This window comes from Lissotriton helveticus, chromosome 11, assembly GCF_964261635.1.
Source record: "Lissotriton helveticus chromosome 11, aLisHel1.1, whole genome shotgun sequence".
NCBI lineage: Eukaryota > Metazoa > Chordata > Amphibia > Caudata > Salamandridae > Lissotriton > Lissotriton helveticus.
The window spans coordinates 110,346,545-110,367,168 of record NC_136072.1 but is presented as its reverse complement, the minus strand read 5'-3'; the positions used below and the strand labels follow the sequence as shown (position 1 = coordinate 110,367,168).

Here is a 20,624-nt window from a genome sequence, read left to right as displayed (position 1 = left end):
GTAATGTTCGAAAAAAGGGTTAGTCTTTCCAGTGTCTTATTACAGCGAGCCATCACTGGTAGGCTCTCGTTGTTCTTCTTCTTTCGTTGGCACTGTTGAGCACCGGCGGTGGAGCTACGCGTCCAGCGCGGATTCAGATTAAACTCCTTTTAGTAATTCGGACAAAAGCTGGTGTCAGCATGAGAGCACAACCATCTTGTGACGACGTTGTGGCCACTCCGGAGAGCGGGACAGCAGGCGTATCCCTCCACAGATGCACTGAATCAGTCTTTCCTACGGCACCAGATGTGGGTAAGGCGGCGGCTACCCGGGGCAGCGGCATATCCATGGGGGATAGTCGAGCAACAGTGGCGGTTGCCCCCACCGGAGGCCCGCGGGAGTAGAGGGCCAACGACTCTCGTAGAATCTTTAAAACTGAGAGGACGTCTTCAAGAGTGGGGCTCATGCCCGAGCAGGCAAGCATCCGAGTTCCATGGTAGCCCAGAGCCATCCTAGTGGACCAGGCCCAAATCCCGGGGAGCCGGCCGCCATTTTGAGAGCCCCCCAGCAGCCGCCCTTCACCACGGCCACCGGAGCGGGTCCCCCGGCCAGTCAACCGCGGGGGCTCGTTGAGTGGAACGCTAATGGCAGTCTTAGTGCGGGAGGAACCTCCACCTGGAGGGGGAGGGGTGGCCGTCAGCAGGGCATCCCCCGCACACAACTTGCTGGACACCACCTCTGGACGATCTGGGGACAGGTCTCGACGCGTTGTGTTGCCTCCGGCCTATTCGCACAACGGTCCTCCACCCCAGGCCGCCACCGACGCTACCTCGCCGGCTGATGGCTTTTGTAGACTTTCCACAGCCCAAAACCAACCAAAAAGCAGCCCAACATTGCCACTCCAAAGAAGGAGGGACAGGAACAGCGTCAAGCAGACGGCGAATGCATTGGGATTGATGTTGCAGCCGGCTGCCATGTAAATAGTTGTATAATAAAAAGCGTTTTAACATATTACTTTGCTGGAGTGTTGTATATATTTATAATATTTGCGCGGGGTGGGCGGCGGAGCCGAGCTGTCTTGCGGCCATCATGGCGTCGAGCTCGGCTCTTCTCACTAGTTTCATATTTCTCATGAGGGGTTGTTCCTAATGTTTCTATTTTAGCGGGGTCAAAAAGATCCCATCAGTGGCCTACTGATTTTGCTCGATTCCTTTTGTTTTTCCTAACGATTTTTATGTTATAGTTTGCTAGCACGATACAGCGGCTAATCCGCATTTTTGTATACATGTCCTTTTTATTAGGGGTGTCCTCCGGTGGAGCCGGATGATCTACCTCTAATAACGGTCCGGGCTTGAACCAACTACTGAACAATGGGGAGAAGATAGGCATGACGGGTTACAATGGGGACAAAAGTCTGCACTACCTATACTTCACTATCCGCAAAGACTAAACAGAGTATTGCGACTCTGTGCTTGTTTGCAAATAGAGAATGATCCAAAGAGAACCAATTCCAAAACAGTAAATGCTTGGATAACAATCAATCAAATGGAGAGGGAAGCAGGCACGACAGATTACAATGGGGGCAAAGGCCTGCGTTACCTACCCTTCACTATCTGCAAAGACTAAACAGAGTATTGCGACTCTGTGCTTGTTTGCAAATAGAGAATCTCTCAGAAACAATCAAATGAGTAATACTAGTATTTTCAAACAAACAATCAATTCGCAATTCGTCGTGTTACACGACCTTACACGGACCGTATGGACAGTTTCTCGTCTTCCGCTTCCAGCGCCTGATCGTCCTCTATTCTCCGTAATTGCTGTGGCACTCCTGATGGTTCCCAGTCAGGACCGTAGATCACTCGAGAGAGGTCTGCTCGGAACCAGTGAAGTTCGGATGATCGGCTGCCAGACGAGGGTCTATCGGGCAGGTGCACTTCCCGATCGTTGCAGTCGTTCACTCTGTCGTTGGGACCTCTCCCACTGGATCCACGTGTCGCTGATGGGCCTCACGTTTGGGACGCCAATTGTGAAAAGGTAGGGCCGGATTCGACCAAGAACCCTTCAGTATTTGCCGGCGTTAGCGGCATCTCATACCATTCGAGATTACCAAACAAAGAGGCAGGCGCTGGAGACCTGGAAGGCAGGAAACAGGAGTTTATTCCGACGGAGCAGAACACGTCAAATCAGACAACAGGGTATCTTCTCGAGGTGCTCTAACCGCATCTCTGAGGCCTGGCCTCTTATACACAGGTTTATGGCTTTATTACATACACTGCATCCGTAATGTTTCTTTGAAGGACAGAAAAGACATCCTCGGAATCCCCGGTCCAGGCCCGTTCCCACACATATCTACAGTAGAGTTCCCACCCCGATCTCAGCATGTGGTGGTTATCGCGCAGCTGGACATTCCGCTGGGAACGGGGATGGGTGTGATCAGTCGGATCTTCGGGGTGCGAAAGCGTTGATTAATCCCCGCTCCTTTGATGGGGTGAGTTCCTACTGTAGGGGGCAATAAACTACATCTGTTGGGCTAGGTGATGGCCTGGGATCAGGCCGGCCAATCGGGCAGGGAGGAAGAGGTTATCAAAAGGGCCTGTTCTTTGAATGAGATGAAAGAGCGAGGGGGTTCAGCACGGGATGTGGCTCGGAGACAGGGTCGCGCTGGAGGTGCATTTATGGCCCAAGCAGGAGAGATCGGGGGCTGGCAGGGCGCGGGGGAATGCTTGCGAGGCCGGGGAGTGAGGGGGAGAGACGTGCAGGCTATTGGCAGTGGGCAGAGAGGCCAAGGCACACAAAATGGCTGCTACCTTCGTACATGAAGGGGCATAAAAGGGACAAGATGGCGTGGCCACTGTTTCACGATGTTCACTTCACTTTCAACAGTGGCTGTGGTGAACATAAATGAACGCCGCTTATATATACCTAATTTTAGTCATTTTCCACAGTCCCCAGTTTTTATCATAAGTTAGTTCATTTCTGTTCATGTCATAGGTGAGGATGTACAAGCTGACATTAGTTATACAATTCGCTTTGGTAGCCCATATGCATTACAGGTAGATGGAAATAATTCTGCTATCAATGCAGACAGAATCGCACATAACCAAATGTAGTCAATGTGATGGGCGGGGAGACAGTGCATACAAAATTTCATTAGCTGCGTCATACGTTAGACCTTGGAGGCGGGGGCATTACTTTAGACGATGTAGGAGATTCGTTCGAATACAAACATGATGTCATACAAAAATGTTCTGGCAGAATAAAAGCTACTAAGTACATTACTTGAGGTTTGGACTTCGTGGGGATCAAAACTCGACAGCATGTTTATGTGCATAACTGGTGTTCTACAATCATCAAGATACAGAGTTAACGCCTTCTTAGTTATCCATGTACAGTTGAAAGTGACCGATGTAAGGTTTCGAAAGCTCAATTGGGTGATTAATCAATACAAAGTGGTTGGGAGAGGAATTCAAATTAATACAAGTGACAGTCAAGGGGTGGTAATGTTCGAAAAAAGGGTTAGTCTTTCCAGTGTCTTATTACAGCGAGCCATCACTGGTAGGCTCTCGTTGTTCTTCTTCTTTCGTTGGCACTGTTGAGCACCGGCGGTGGAGCTACGCGTCCAGCGCGGATTCAGATTTCGCGTTGCAGGGTGTGGCCACTCTTTGCTCTCGGACCACAGTCCTGTTTGTCCTGTTACCTAACTAATCTACCATAGGTACTTTAGTCGGGGTACCCGTATTCCGTTCTTCTTTCGGGACAAACCCTATTCTACCTTTTGTGCTGTGTTTCTTCTTTAAGTCTAGTTAAAAAAACTCCATATGGAAAAAGGGTGATGGGGGCGTGCTTTGGGAGGCCGAGGGAAAAGAGGGTGGAGTGGGATCAGGTCTGAAACGGACCAAGGAGGGCAGAAATTTCAAGCAAGTGGGCCCATCAATCGGGCACAATGGGCTGGGACTTTCGGCACGAGCTCATCAACATGCAGGGGCTTCTGGACAGCCCTTCTTTCCACGTTGAGAATGGTGCCTTGTCCCGCAACTCTTTGCTCTGTGGCTTCACCTTGGTCGAGGTCATAGATATTCCCCAATCTGCAGCCAGGCTGTGCGTCACATCCGGCCCCTCTCCTCCGACGACCGCACGTTATCTTTAAATGAGTACAAAAAAACAAGTCATAGAGAACTGGCAGGGGAAGATGTTTACACACTTTAATTTCTCTCCCAACCCCAAGCAGTTGGGGAAACGTTTATTGGTCACGATAGGGTGGACGCTTAGTGATCCTTACATCGGTGTATGCTGTTAACTCATGCATCATTGCTGTGGTGCAGGTCTGCAAGTATCTTTCTATTTTCAAACATCATGTCTGTCTGGTGTTTATTCCTGTTATATTCGCGAGCGTGGCAAGAAGTCTGATATCCAACAATTACATGGTTCATCGAATTCAAACCGGCTCCTCCAGTAGAGACTTGTGTTTTTCTAAAACAAATCCTGTTGAGCTATATTTTTTTTCTTCAAGGTCTGCTAATTCATAAAAAGTGTGAAGTGCTTATTATCATGGGCTTACAGCTACTTTTTCCAGGGAAGGACATACGTTAAGCATTTTTTTTCTTTCTTTTCTGACAGCAACGGCTAACTTTTATCAGTTTTTAGATGATTTATCTTTAAAAACAAGGCCATCAGCTACAGTCTTTAAGATTTTCTGGGACGGCTGGTTACAGAACTGGGACCATTCTGGAAAAACGGGGACGTTTCGGACATTCTACTTTTGTGCAATGGGCGGTGGTAATCCGAATGATGAGGGTGGCGTCACTAAAGCACTAAAACAAAAGCCACTGGCATATAGTTCCCCTTTAAGGGTCAGATTAGGGGACATTAGTCGTCTTACCTGTCCTTTCTTTCTCAGCCAATTAAGTTCCATCATTTTACAGAAAGGAGAGGTAGTAATATGGCAAAATCCGATCGTTTTGTTTCTGTCAATTTGTTCAAACACTGTCGTGTCTAAAGCCAATTATACCTGTGCCGGCGAGGTACAGTGTCGTCATTTATTCAAAAGGGAGCAAGGGAGCCCTCAGAGGGAGAGAGCGTCGTGTGCACCAAATAGACAATTAGTACACGTACAACACAAAGAGAGAGAGAGAGAAAAACGTGTATAATAATAGGCTATTCAGTGCACACACACATAGAACAGTACGGGTCAGTTTCACGTATAAAACACAAGCTGAGGGAAAACATAAATTCATAGTTTACGTACACACAAATACCAGATAGGGTGCGACAGTACATACATCAAGTACGGAAACCTAAGACAGAACACAGAGCTATTTAAGGGCAAAAAGAACTTTGTCATGCATGTTGCGTATTCTCAGTATTCCCTTTAATTCATTTTGGGGGTCGAGCTCTTTGTTCTCCTTCCTTCCTAATAGTAGACAATTTTTGTTGGTAACCTCGCTTCAAAAATACTTACTCCTTTTTAATTGGTCGGACACTAGTCCAGTCGCGCTTATACTCACGGTGGGGTCTTCCAACACCTAGCAAATGATGATCCTAGCTGAGGTAAAGGAGGGGTGTCAGTCGGACGTGCGATGATACAATTCTGACTCTTCTATGAGGGTGGAAGAAGAAGGGGTAAAATCTAAAAAATAACAATATCCCTAATATCTGGGCTGAGGGGGATTTTGGATGAACCCCAACCCGGGGTACTCTTAACTTTTCTTATTTAGTCAGCACATAAATTGACTCACTGGTGTGCATTATTTTTGGGTGTACATTTGGGATATCGGTTGGGGTCGGTTTCGTCGTACTGAAATAAGCCTTCAAGTTTCTGGTGTAGGCCACTCTCCCATTCGCTAGCTCCAGAGAGAGTCGTTCCTAAGTAAGGAAAGTGCTATATTTTTATTCGTCTTTCACATGCAGGTACCATGTTCGGGCTTAATTTTCCTATCCCATTAACCGTTCGATCAACGCCTCAATCATACAAAAAGCATTCTTTTATTGACCCAGACGTGCACCACACATACGCATTCATACCGTACAAATCAGGGTCCATGCGCACATTCATACCATACAAATTATTATTATTTTTTTTTTACGCTCCCAGAGATAGCTCCTACATATAATGTACCGTCTCACAGAGCTAGCCTATTTTCCTCGCATGGAACACGGTGCGGTTTTAGGTCTTCTCCATACTTCAGCTGAAATTCCGATGTAACCTGCAAAAAGAAGAAGAGGGGGGGGGGGCAGCGTTCAAAGCACATCAGCGCGCATAAACACGAAAATGTTTTTACCTACCACGTACTTGACTTATCTCTCTGGGATGCAGTCTCTTATGTCTCGGCATTGAAGCCCAGAGGAACTGGTAGTGCGGCAAAGATAACCAATGGTAGTCTGTTCATTACATAGATCGCCCGAGGGCGGTAGTACAGACCGCGTGTAGGAGAGGGTCAAAGGCCAGGGGTATTTAGTATAAGGTGGGGGGGTGACGGATTCATGCGTTCATTCGAGGAAAAGGAATGGTTTACGGTGGTATAGGGCCGTTCCTGTTCACAGAGCATGGTATTTTTTTTTTAAAAACCCTATCAATCTAAATGACTGTTATGATGCTAGATCCATATATATTTTCCTTTAAAACCTTGATTGTAAAAATGTCAGCATTCAAATACGGGCTTCCAACCATACAGGCCGGCCATGGGGCAGACGGGAAACGCATGAGGTAAGGAGAAATTACACTGTAGTATAGGAGTACGTAACGAGCGAGCCATTTAATTGAAAAAACTAAACGTGACAAACGGTTGCAGGATCAGTGAAGGTTGATTTTATAATTGAAAGTATAACAGGATCAGTTACAATAAAATCATCCATACGCACACCATGGGCGAGTATCATGAGTAACATTACTTCGGAGCTTTAATAATACAATAATCAATAGTAAAAAACCGACATCAATAGGGTTGTCCGCATGCCCAGTCAGTATCCTTCCCCGCCCGCCATGTGCACAGAGACCGCATACATCCCCCATAACATCAAGGCTAAGTAACTAGAATCGTCATAAGGAGTTGCAAGTCCCGCCCATACTGGCGCCATTTTGGTCGAAGCCGGGCGGGTCCAATAACTAGCGGCTGGACCAGAATCCCTTTCGTCAGTTCAAAAAAAGAGTTCCGTTAACGCCAGCAGAAAGAACAGGCGGCATGAACCGCGAATTAAAGGCGAGGAAGGCAATATCTTCCCTACCGGGTCACGCTGAGGTCCCACCGGAGCTGATGAGTTGGCAGTCTACAGTGTCTTTTAGTAATTCGGACAAAAGCTGGTGTCAGCATGAGAGCACCACCATCTTGTGACGACGTTGTGGCCACTCCGGAGAGCGGGACAGCAGGCGTATCCCTCCACAGATGCACTGAATCAGTCTTTCCTACGGCACCAGATGTGGGTAAGGCGGCGGCTACCCGGGGCAGCGGCATATCCATGGGGGATAGTCGAGCAACAGTGGCGGTTGCCCCCACCGGAGGCCCGCGGGAGTCGAGGGCCAACGACTCTCGTAGAATCTTTAAAACTGAGAGGACGTCTTCAAGAGTGGGGCTCATGCCCGAGCAGGCAAGCATCCGAGTTCCATGGTAGCCCAGAGCCATCCTAGTGGACCAGGCCCAAATCCCGGGGAGCCGGCCGCCACTTTGAGAGTCCCCCCAGCAGCCGCCCTTCACCACGGCCACCGGAGCGGGTCCCCCGGCCAGTCAACCGCGGGGGCTCGTTGAGTGGAACGCTAAAGGCAGTCTTAGTGCGGGAGGAACCTCCACCTGGAGGGGGAGGGGTGGCCGTCAGCAGGGCATCCCCCGCACACAACTTGCTGGACACCACCTCTGGACGATCTGGGGACAGGCCTCGACGCGTTGTGTTGCCTCCGGCCTATTCGCACAACGGTCCTCCACCCCAGGCCGCCACCGACGCTACCTCGCCGGCTGATGGCTTTTGTAGACTTTCCACAGCCCAAAACCAACCAAAAAGCAGCCCAAAGCAGCCCAACATTGCCACTCCAAGGAAGGAGGGACAGGAACAGCGTCAAGCAGACGGCGAATGCATTGGGATTGATGTTGCAGCCGGCTGCCATGTAAATAGTTGTATAATAAAAAGCGTTTTAACATATTACTTTGCTGGAGTGTTGTATATATTTATAATATTTGCGCGGGGTGGGCGGCGGAGCCGAGCTGTCTTGCGGCCATCATGGAGTCGAGCTCGGCTCTTCTCACTAGTTTCATATTTCTCATGAGGGGTTGTTCCTAATGTTTCTATTTTAGCGGGGTCAAAAAGATCCCATCAGTGGCCTACTAATTTTGCTTGATTCCTTTTGTTTTTCCTAACGATTTTTATGTTATAGTTTGCTAGCACGATACAGCGGCTAATCCGCATTTTTGTATACATGTCCTTTTTATTAGGGGTGGAGCCGGATGATCTACCTCTAATAACGGTCCGGGCTTGAACCAACTACTGAACAATGGGGAGAAGATAGGCATGACGGGTTACAATGGGGACAAAAGTCTGCACTACCTATCCTTCACTATCCGCAAAGACTAAACAGAGTATTGCGACTCTGTGCTTATTTGTGAATAGAGAATAACCCGAAGAGAACCAATTTCGAACGATCAATGTTCGGATAAACAATCAATCAAATGAGGGATAAAAATAGGCACGACGGATTACAATGGGGGCAAAAGCCTGCGTTACCTATCCTTCACTATCTGCAAAGACTAAACAGAGTATTGCGACTCTGTGCTTGTTTGCAAATAGAGAATGATCCAAAGAGAACCAATTCCAAAACAGTAAATGCTTGGATAACAATCAATCAAATGGAGAGGGAAGCAGGCACGACAGATTACAATGGGGGCAAAGGCCTGCGTTACCTACCCTTCACTATCTGCAAAGACTAAACAGAGTATTGCGACTCTGTGCTTGTTTGCAAATAGAGAATCTCTCAGAAACAATCAAATGAGTAATACTAGTATTTTCAAACAAACAATCAATTCGCAATTCGTCGTGTTACACGACCTTACACGGACCGTATGGACAGTTTCTCGTCTTCTGCTTCCAGCGCCTGATCGTCCTCTATTCTCCGTAATTGCTGTGGCACTCCTGATGGTTCCCAGTCAGGACCGTAGATTACTCGAGAGAGGTCTGCTCGGAACCAGTGAAGTTCGGATGATCGGCTGCCAGACGAGGGTCTATCGGGCAGGTGCACTTCCCGATCGTTGCAGTCGTTCACTCTGTCGTTGGGACCTCTCCCACTGGATCCACGTGTCGCTGATGGGCCCCACGTTTGGGACGCCAATTGTGAAAAGGTAGGGCCGGATTCGACCAAGAACCCTTCAGTATTTGCCCGGCGTTAGCCGCATCTCATACCATTCGAGATTACCAAACAAAGAGGCAGGCGTTGGAGACAGGAAGGCAGGAAACAGGAGTTTATTCCGACGGAGCAGAACACGTCAAATCAGACAACAGGGTATCTTCTCGAGGTGCTCTAACCGCATCTCTGAGGCCTGGCCTCTTATACACAGGTTTATGGCTTTATTACATACACTGCATCCGTAATGTTTCTTTGAAGGACAGAAAAGACATCCTCGGAATCCCCGGTCCAGGCCCGTTCCCACACATATCTACAGTAGAGTTCCCACCCCGATCTCAGCATGTGGTGGTTATCGCGCAGCTGGACATTCCGCTGAGAACGGGGATGGGTGTGATCAGTCGGATCTTCGGGGTGCGAAAGCGTTGATTAATCCCCGCTCCTTTGATGGGGTGAATTCCTACTGTAGGGGGCAATAAACTACATCTGTTGGGCTAGGTGATGGCCTGGGATCAGGCCGGACAATCGGGCAGGGAGGAAGAGGTTATCAAAAGGGCCTGTTCTTTGAATGAGATGAAAGAGCGAGGGGGTTCAGCACGGGATGTGGCTCGGAGACAGGGTCGCGCTGGAGGTGCATTTATGGCCCAAGCAGGAGAGATCGGGGGCTGGCAGGGCGCGGGGGAATGCTTGCGAGGCCGGGAAGTGAGGGGGAGAGACGTGCAGGCTATTGGCAGTGGGCAGAGAGGCCAAGGCACACAAAATGGCTGCTACTTTCGTACATGAAGCGGCATAAAAGGGACAAGATGGCGTGGCCACTGTTTCACGATGTTCACTTCACTTTCAACAGTGGCTGTGGTGAACATAAATGAACGCCGCTTATATATACCTAATTTTAGTCATTTTCCACAATGTCGACCTGCAAAATAAACCTTTTGCCGAGCCTAAACCTTCCTTTTTAATACATACAAGTCACCTCAGGGTAGGTCCTAAACAGCCCAGAGGGCAGGGTGCAGTGCATTAAAAAAGTTGGACATAAGCCTGGTGCTCTTCCATGACCTTTGCTGGCCCGCATTTTTAATTTCCGGGACCGCAATATAATCCATCAAGTAGCCAGGACTGGCCTGCCTCTGAAATACAATAATGCCAGTGTGTCCTTCTTCCCGGATTTCACCTTTTAAGAGCAGCAGAACGAGGGTCCTTTCTCGAGGTGAAGCGAGCCCTATTAGACGAGGGCCTCAAGTACGCCATGCTCTTTCCGGCGAAGCGGAGAGTCATCGCTGATGGGAAAACTTATTTTTTTCAGACTTCGGAGAATTGGGACTGGCTTGAGAGATGGTGCACTTCCTCCCTCCGTCATCGTTCGTCCCCGACGCAGGGGCATGGCCTGGAGAGTTCGCAGGATCATCTGGGAGGCACGGGGACTGGCTGATTCTTGCTGTTTGGCCATTGAGTCCATGTCTGATCCCGAATGGGGGAATGGTGTTAGACCCTCTCGATCACAATGAGTATTGAGTTGCATTTTGGGGGCAGTGGATTTGAAATGAGGGGCTTTCTCTTGTCTTTGAGACTCTGAGCCGATGGAACTGAGACCATTATGTCGTTTGGTGTGACGGTTCGATGGGGAGGGGGTCTTTTTTTATGTGTCGGAGTTGCAGTTCCAGCAAGTGTCATGGTTGCTCCATTTTGTCATTTCAGGGGGTGGGTGAGCGGCCGCTCGGTGGCTTGGCAGTGAGACATCCCTCCTTAGTTAAGATGTGTGGGCATTACAGGTGCTCTGCAAATTGGGGGGTGGGCAGTTTTAAGTCCACGTTGCAGGGAGCCCGAGTGGGGGGGGAGAATCCAGGGTTAAGGTTGGGGATTTTCGTGATTTTATGTTGGTTTTTGTGTCAGATTGTTTAATTTGGTGCAGTTTTTCGTACAATTGTATTTGCAATACCAGTTGGGTCCGGGATATGTGGTATATGTACCTTTCATTGTTCATTTGTGATGGTTTTGCTCTATTGTGTTACATATTCTGGCTTCAATTGTTTACTCAGATTCTGCCAGTCATGGGGGGTGGGGGGCCCCACTGTCATAGATTTTAATGAGTCAAGACTGTAGTCCTAACCCAGCCAGGGCCTGCCTCAAAATCATTTCTGGAACGTGAACGGGTTGGGAGATCATATTAAGAGGGGCATAGTGTTGCAATATTTAAAAAGACAGTCCCCAGACCTGATTTTGCTTCAGGAAACGTATGTCCAAGGCACTTCTTATTTCGCACTTAATAGGTGGGGCTATAAACTGATTGCCCGTGGTTCTACAGGGGTGGGCATATTGGTGCGTACCTCCCTCCCCCTTCAGGTTTCCAAGGTCACCTCTGACCCTTTGGGTAGATTTGTCTCGGTTACAGGGAAATGGGGGGGCAGGCCTTTAAATTTGATCTCTCTCTATGTTTCCCCCCCAAGCTGCATTCCTCCACTCTCACTGACCTTGGCGCTCATTTGCTAGGTTTGCCAGAAGGAGAAGTTCTGGTGGGAGGTGACTGCAACACAGCTTTAAGCAGGGAATGTGATCGCTTGCCGTCTGGGCAGGGAGATCCATATGGCAAGCATTTGCTGGAACTTTTAGAGGCCCTGGGTCCGATTGATGTATGTCGTGTATGTAATCCAGCTTCCAGACACTACATCTTTTACTCCGGGTTTTATGGGAGCATGTCCCCCATGGATTATCTGTTTTGTAAGGCAACTCGGTGTCCACACTTCGGGGAGATCACTTTCCTTCCAAGGGGCATTTCCGATCATTCACCAATTGTTGCTTACTACCGGCAGCACCCCCCCTATCCCCCCCCCACCAACGGCCGGGATATGGTTCTCCCTCCCTGGTATCTCCGAGTTCCAGAAACACGCGCCAAACTGCTAGAGGCCACCCAGTATTGTTTTGCGAAAAATGAGGGTTCAGTCGAATCAGACATAGCATTGTGGGAGGCATATAAGACGGTGCTTCGTGGATGTGGGATGGCGGCGGTGGCAGGTCATAAGGAGAAAAATAAACAGCTACAAGATATAGAGAGGGAGGTGAATCAGACAACCCCCAGATCGATGCTCCTCGTACAGGCCCATCTCTCTCCTGGATCCCGGGGTTAAGATCTTGGCCAAGCTTCTGGCCCTTCGCCTCTCGCCCTGTCTTCACAGATTGATTCATCCGGATCAATCCGGCTTCATGCCGGCTAGAAACACTGAGCTGAATCTGAGCTGCCTATTTGGGGAATTGGGCGAGCCTCTACTGTTCAAGAGTTCAAGAGGACTCGGTGATATTGTCCTTGGACGCTAAGATGGCCTTTGATATGATTGAGTGGCCCTTCCTGTTAGCTGTGCTAGAGAGGTACAGGTTCGGCGCCCAATTTATATCCTGAGTGCGCCTGCTTTACGCCCGCCCTTTGGCCCGAGTCACGGTGAATGGCAGCCGTTCTGCTGCCTTTGAGCTGGGTAAGGGCCCGAGACAAGGTTGCCCCCTGCCACCTCTTCTCTTCGCACTGGCATTGGAACCCCTGGCGATATGGATCAGAGGTGACCCTCTGATTCGTGGTCTGAACTGGACTCCGGATTGGTCGGATACAATTTCCCTCTATGCCAATAATATTCTACTGTATCTGGCCCGACCCCGGTCTTCAATTCATAGTGTGCTACACATTTTCGCCCTCTTCCAGGGATACTCCGGTTACACGATCAACTGGGATAAATCCCTGGTCTACGTTTTGAGAGGGGAGATGCCGGCTCTCCCAGCGGGATGCCAGGCCCAAAGTCACTGAAGGGTTTCGGTATCTGGAAATATACATTACCAAGGATGAAGGGGTGTTCCATCGTCAGAATCTGATCCCCTCCGCTCCAGCGGTTTCGCGCAGACGTGCAGCATTGGAAAGCTTTACCTCTCAGTCTCCTTGGTAGAGCTGCTCTTTATAAAATGATGGCACTCCCCCGCTTACTTTACGTATTGCAGAATACGCCTTTCTTGATCTCTCCCCTCTACTTTCGTGCTATTGACTCCGAGATTCGCTCACTGTTATGGAACAACGGGACACCCAGAATTGCCCTCGTTAAGCTTCCTAAAAGCTGGTGTGATGGGGGCATAGCATTGCCTGCCATTCAACATTATTACTGGTGGTGGTTCACAACCGCTGGATGCATTGTCCCATTACGGACCCAGCGTACACAATGGTCAGGTACAATATGTCCTCGGGTATTTTTCTTAGGGCTCTGTACGGAGGTTAACAATATGCTACTAAGTACACCCCGACCTCGACTATGCTAGCTTTATTGGGTGTGGCCACGGCTGCGTTGGGCTGGAAAGGTAGGATTACTAAGGCTACTCCGCTGTTTGAATCTCTTCACCTGGGTAGGTTCTTGAGGTTTACGGGGTTTGATAAATGGGACTTGATAGGTCTCTCGACGGTGGGGGGCCTTTGGCAGAAGGGGGGAGTTGTTCAGTTTGGTGAGCTGCAACGACCATACCACTTACAGGAGGGGGAAACTTTCCAGTACCTTCAGGTGCAAAGTGTACTGCAGAAGGTGATACACAGAGATTCAAAATTGCCTTTCCTCACCGTTAGAAGATCTGTTACTGGATGATTACCTTGCAGACTGGGCAAGCTCTCTGACATACCGTAAGATTCTCAACAATATGCCGGACTCTATGGGCAAGATACGGGCGAAATGGAATGACGAGGTGGGGGAGCTCGACGAAGAGGAGTGGAGGGAAGCCCTGGTATCGCCACAGGAGGTAGCGATTCGCTCACATTTTAGGTTGATCCAACTTAAAGTGCTTCACAGGACATACTACACCAGTTCGGCACTCGTTAAGATGAGCCTTTTGTCCTCTCCAGAATGTCCTCGGGGTTGTAGTCAGCTGGGTACCTTTATACATCAGTTGTGGGACTTCCCCGCCCTCCAGAGATATTGGGGAAGGGTTGTTTCCGCCATGTCCCACTTATGCCATAAACTTAAAGCTCTATCCCCACGACTTTGCCTTTTGAATGTTTGGGAGGCAACTGATCTAAACAAGTATGAGCGTTTCTGGGTCACACTTGGTTGTATGGTTGCCAAGTGCACCATCGCTAGAACCTGGAAAGGGGGGGGGGTTGTTCATAAGTATGCAGAATGGGCATCGGACATGGACTGGTGCATGCAAGCGGAAAGGGCGGTGTACGAAAGTAGAGGATGCCCGGGTAAATGGACTAAGGTGTGGGGCACGTTGAACGAAAGTAGAGGCTTTATTTGTACCCCCTTTGTAGAACCGAGTGATGTTGATGATATGACACCATAGGCTGATGATGGCTGGGGCTGATGGCAGTAGAGTCGTCCCTTTTTTCCTTTGACCCAATGTACGATATGGTTTCATTTCAGTTTTCAGTATTCCCTCCGCATTGTATTATGTCTTGTAACTGCACCATTATTGTGTTTCTTTGTTTTATTTTCAATAAAAAGAATTTTTTTTAAAAAGTTGGACATGTACTTTTATATGTCCTGGTAGTGAAAAATGTGTTTTTCACTACTGCACGGCCTACCTCGCCCATAGTTTAAAATTGGGTCAACATTACATTTAAAAAATGATACCTTTCAATTGAGAGCCTGTGGAAATATCATGGTTGATGTCTAAAGAATTGTCATTTAAAAACCTCTTTAGTGGTAAAGTCGGATTGTAAGTCACAATTCTAAAAATACCACTTTTAGAAAGTTGAAGAAAGTACCCAGAACAAGTGCTCCAGACACAGTGTGCACTACGAGTTCCCAAATTTGGGATAAACACCTGTATACCAATGTATCAATATGCTACAATAATATTAGTTGCGTTGTCAAATAATTTGCAGTGAATTGTCCATGTACATGAATTCAGAAAGAGTGATGTATCACAGGTAAACGATGTCTTCCATTAAATCCTTTTAATGTCTGAAATGTCCGCTTTGTCACATGGTTTCAAAAAAAACAGCAGGTCTTAGCATGCTTCCTAAGCTGGCTGTAAGAAGACTCCCAATGAATTTCGGGCAATTAAAAATGCTCTTTGTCAGGGGTATCTCTAAACAAAAAACATACGCATGGTGTTTAGTAATATATACAATGTAACACAAAATGTAAACAAGGAAACTACACAGCCTCATAGCGAGACGGACAAACGTTTTAGAAAGTTGGCATAACCTTTTCCTAACCAACTGGTGCCTGCAGCATGTACTCTCAGTCACATGACAGGACATGTGGAAGACTCAGAAGGACTGCTACTCTGTTGCCGTGCTGACTGAGTGAAAGGACGGGACCTGCACCCAGGACCACCAGAGTGACTCAAAGGGCGATTGGGCTGGAATCCTGATCAGATCCTCAGGGACAGAAAAGGCTCCAACCACCTTGAACCGAGCACCTGGACTCTGGACTCTGCTGTGAGTTCTACCATCCCCAAGTGGTGCCACACTAGTCTTAGACCCTTGGAAGTGGGCCTGAAGGTGCTCCGACAGCCTAGCTCTGGACCTGTAAGCAGAACCGATGCATCTCCACACAGCTGCATCAGAAACGTTGCAGCGCAACGCATCCCGGCGCCAGACCTCACATTGCAGCCCACAGTCTTTTTGTAACCGCCGATGTGCGACACATATTCAAGACAAGGCTTCTCATTGCAAGCCCATCCTCGACGATGATGTAGGACTTTGCATCGCAATCCCACAGCTTCTTCAGAACTGCCATCCACAACGCATCAGTGCAGGACTTTGCATCACAAGCCCCTCATTAATGGCATCCTCGATGACAAGGCAGGACTCTGCCCCACGCAGCCCGCAGCTTCCTCGGAACCAATGATGTGCGGCGCATCATTGGCGCGGGTGGTCACAATGCTCTGCAAACCAAAATTTAAGGTACCTTGTTCAGCAGGTCTACCTTGCTCCCTGTATCTGACCCACGCTCCATCGTGGTCAGCCTGAACAATTGACTTTGTCCTGGTATGGCGATGCCAGATAATCACAGTTGGTGCATTGCGTTTTTAGACACTATCACTTAAAACTTTAACATTGTGTCTCCTGTAAGCTTTCGTTTTGGTCACAAATAATGTACAACATTTTACTCTAGGTTTCTAAATTGCTATGAGATTTTTCTTGTGTTGTATTTTCACTTTGTTGCTATTTAAAGTGCTGAATAAATACTTTCCACATTGCGTCCACGTTAAGCCTGACTGCTTGTGCCAAGCTACTAGAGGGTTAGTTAAGGCCAGGTTAATCTTGTGTTTACTTGTGATTTCACCCTAACACAAGTTGTGGCTGCTGCTCGAGTAGGATTTTACCTCCCGACCCAGTAACCCAATTTCCTGCACCCTGCCTCCCTGTTGCCCACAAAAAGGACTTGAGTGCCACAGTAGTGATGAGCTGAATTAGAAGTCTCCAATGAGAAACAACCATTGTACAATATTCTTTTCCTCTTGTAAATATGTCCTACCTAGAAGAAACTTGGCACTGGTGAATAAGACGGACTGATAAAGGGTGATAGCACATTAAGAAACAACCTCAACAAACTGACAATATTATTTGTTTTAAAGGGCTAACCCACTTGCCAATATGTATTACCGTTTATATATAATTGTATTTTTAACTGCTAATTAAGTCATCGTGTTAGGCATTTTGTAATGTTTTATTCAGATCAAAGAGAGAGAGAGGACTAGATATGCTAGCCCGTATCCCCTGGATTTATATGTAAGTATCAATGGGGGCTAGCTAACTTTAAGGGGAAGGAAAAGAGTGACTCAGGTACGTCAGACAATACAAGGAAAGCGCAATGTTTTCCTTTGAAAGCCCTCACCCACCGACCTAGTCGGTGGCATGCTTCATCATCGGGCCCACCACAGTGGCACCGAATGTGCCCCGGGTGTGCTGCAACGCCAGGAGACTGCGGAGCTGGTATATTGCTGCGTGTGCAGTGAAGGGGTGAGAAGTGAAAGTTTAAAAAGCTATACAAGCGGTCCCAGCACCCGAGGGTTAACAAGTATTTAATAAACTGGGCCTCCGTTAGCTGTTTAAAAAGGCGAAAGGACAAAGTGGAGTGATTAATGATCTCCCATGTCCTGTGTGGTCTACATGTTTCTGCCAGTGCCTTTTCTATTATAAGCTGGCTTTCCTCAGGACCAAAGAGTTAAGTGAAAAAGTGCAATTAAATAATAAACTAATAAACTATATTAAGTGATTGTGTTTTTGTTGGCTATGTGTTGCGCTCGCTAAGGCGCTGTAGCTGTTAGAGGGGGATTCCCTCAGGCTTGTTCTGTTATTTCTCTGTAAAAAGCCTCATGGGTCGCCACTTTGTCCTTTCGCCTTTTTAAACAGCTAACGGAGGCCCAGTTTATTAAATACTTGTTAACCCTCGGGTGCTGGGACCGCTTGTATAGCTTTAACGATCACTTATTTCAAAAACACTACTGGACATGCTCTAAACACTATTTCTGAGGAACAGTTCTAAGGAGAGGGGGTGGGCATAGGGCATACAAATATAACAATTAACATATCGGGTTCAAGGAATCCATTAACAGCAAAGGCAAGGGGTACACTACTGTGGCAGTGATTGCACCACTATACCAATGCATTAGAAGGGCTTCAGCTCACAGTGTGAAGGACTCTTTACTGCTGCATATTTTTCTTATGAGTGCTTTTCCTTTGGAAATGGTACATTATCTCAGCTAAGAGTTGAAGGGATCCTTTGAAAGGGACTTGTGCTAAACTTGCTGAGCAAATGCGTGAACACATTACCACCAACAGCTTTATGGTTCATGCAACGTCAACGAGGTGATTTAGGAGAGTGCAGCATTTAGCATCTAAGGTACCCTTTTAAAGACATGTTCCAGTGATCGCTTTGTGCAGAGCCTTGCAAAACAGCAGGGTGGCCCCATGATCCTGATGATAACATAGCTTGAAGGCTCCAATGTCTAAGAAAAGAAGACATCCCACCACATCTAGGACAGAACATGCACGGTGGCACTAGGTCTGCGTACTGTAATATACGTGCCCTAATGCTGCAAAATAAGAAGTACAAATAGTAGATGGTTATCTTAAATAGCTGAGCATAATTGTCACCAGTGAGAGCCTGTGATTTGAATACTGCCTGAATTATGTGGCATACTTGCAAACATTTGGAACTAAGATGATCTTTGACCTTCAAACTGATTGGTAGGGTGGCACTTGATAAAATTATCTGTAGACACTTCACCTACGTGCTACAAAACTTTCCGTTTATACTCCTGTCTTCCTTCTTTCCAGAACTGCCAAATTTCTGTGGGCGGACAAACTCACTAGCGTATACTATAAAAATGTATTCTTCCCACATACCACTTCCCTTTTAGAAGTCCCAGACCTCAAGCTCTGTTATTGGGCAGCGCAATTGGTGTCAGTCAAAAACTGGCTGTTTGGAGACAGACAGGACACCATCTTGCAGTCAGTGTTGCATAACTTAGAAACCTTGGTCGCTATGCTTGCTTTAAGGTGGGACCTCCCCCGCTCACTCCCAAAAATCACAAGACTCCAATTCTGTGTTGGCGGGAGACCTTAAAACATGGTTACTGATTGGATAAACTCACTAGCCATACCCCATTTGGGGAGGTTCCAGGTTGACACAAGTGGCACAGCTGCCAAGATTCAAGTCATGTGACCTTATATCGCTATTTTTCTGCTGGGAGAAGAGTGGGACCACAACCATATTAAATCCTTTCGAACAACTGACCTAAGACTATGAGCTACACAGGACTCTGCTCTATAGATACCGACGACTCTGCAATACCCAGTAGCATACCACTTTAACTGTATACAACAGTCTACATCGGTACGATGCTGGATATTTTGTTTTCCACTACCCTATGATTTGATGCATATTTTCATGCTATACTTATAACATTAAAAGAATTTTCCACAGTTTTGATTTGTTTTAAGAAAAATGGCACTGTATGTTCCTGTGGCAATGAACAATGTGTGAGCAGCCGATAACCAACTTATCTGAATTTTGAGGTTTTGATTCCCAGCTGTTCTTTTCACTACAGACACAAGAAAGAATTATAAATGCAGACCCTATAAGCATTTATCAGGTCATGCTATTCAGTTTTAAGACATATGACATGACAGGAAATACCAGGTCACCCTGAAGTGGGAAGACAGTTTTTTGGAAACGCTGTTGGCCACGAAGAGCCTCAGCTCCATCTGCAAAATCTAGCTACAGTAATTGCAGTCTGAGACAAGCAGTGTGCTCTTACATAGATGCTGGAGTAGGAAGGTCAAAGTCAAAGTCAAAAAGGCTTTATTTTGATAAAAAGTTATCATAAAAGCTTCACATAAAACGCAAATACATCAAGTTTAAAAGCGAAAGTATAAGCAAGCATAAACAACAAGAGTTTATATACAAAAAAAAGAAAAATTTGTTAAAAGGTTGCAATATTTTAAGAAAATTCAGTTTGGTGATCAATTTAAAAAGGAATTAAACAGTTAATTTTAGCCTTTTAGTTCTAATGGACCAAGCCCATGATAAAAATTTGGCTAGGGCGCAAGCATAGGTGGCACGACTATCAGACATTAATATGCGAATTGCGTCCATGTGGCTCCTAGTGCCCAGCTGGCGGCATAAATTTTTAAGCCATACCCTCCTGGGTAGGGCATACTCTCCACATTCAAACATGAAGTGTGCCACTGTCTCTGGTCTAACTATGCATGCTGGACAAAGCTCTGTAGTTTGTGCAGGAAATTTCCATCGTGAGGTAAAAGAATGTAAGGGAAGGGTTCCTGCTCTAAATTTAAAATACAGGGCTCTATCAAAAGGTTTTTCAATAGTGTCAAGGTACAGTTCCCGTTTTGGCAGGTCCTTGAACCTCAAAAAGTCTTCAGCGAGTCTGCCCAAGGAAGTACTGGTATTCCTATGGTATTCCTTTGTAATGAAATCCAGTTCCAATAAAGTTTCTTGAGGATTGATTTTGGGGGTGAAGATCTATTTACCCACGCGTCGTTTAAGCCCAGGTTTAGTAACAATGTTTTCATATCTTTCAGCCATTTGATTTTGTGCCACCCTGGTAATGACATGATTTCTGAAAGACCTTGCGCGTATTTCCCAAGTTCCTCCACTCGCCACAGGCGTGCCCATAGCAAAAGAGGGCGGAATCTTGCAAGATCATCAATTGGGCAACAACCTAGGTCCAACATTAGCGGGACCATAGGAGTACCCTGTGGAAGTGACATAATCACTCTAAAAAAAAAATCTCTGATCTTGGTAGGTCGGTAGAAATAGATGAGCCCCAAAGTTCCGCCCCGTAGAGGGCTGAGCTAACCCCTTTGGCTGAGTAGATTTCGAGGACAACC

General features: G+C 47.2%; 1 protein-coding gene across 1 annotated transcript in view; it reads right to left on the bottom strand.

Moving 5' to 3' along the window:
* Positions 1-20,624, bottom strand: part of MFN1 (mitofusin 1) — a 209,148-nt gene that overhangs the window by 112,640 nt on the left and 75,884 nt on the right. The gene's annotated exons all lie outside the window — the stretch shown is intronic.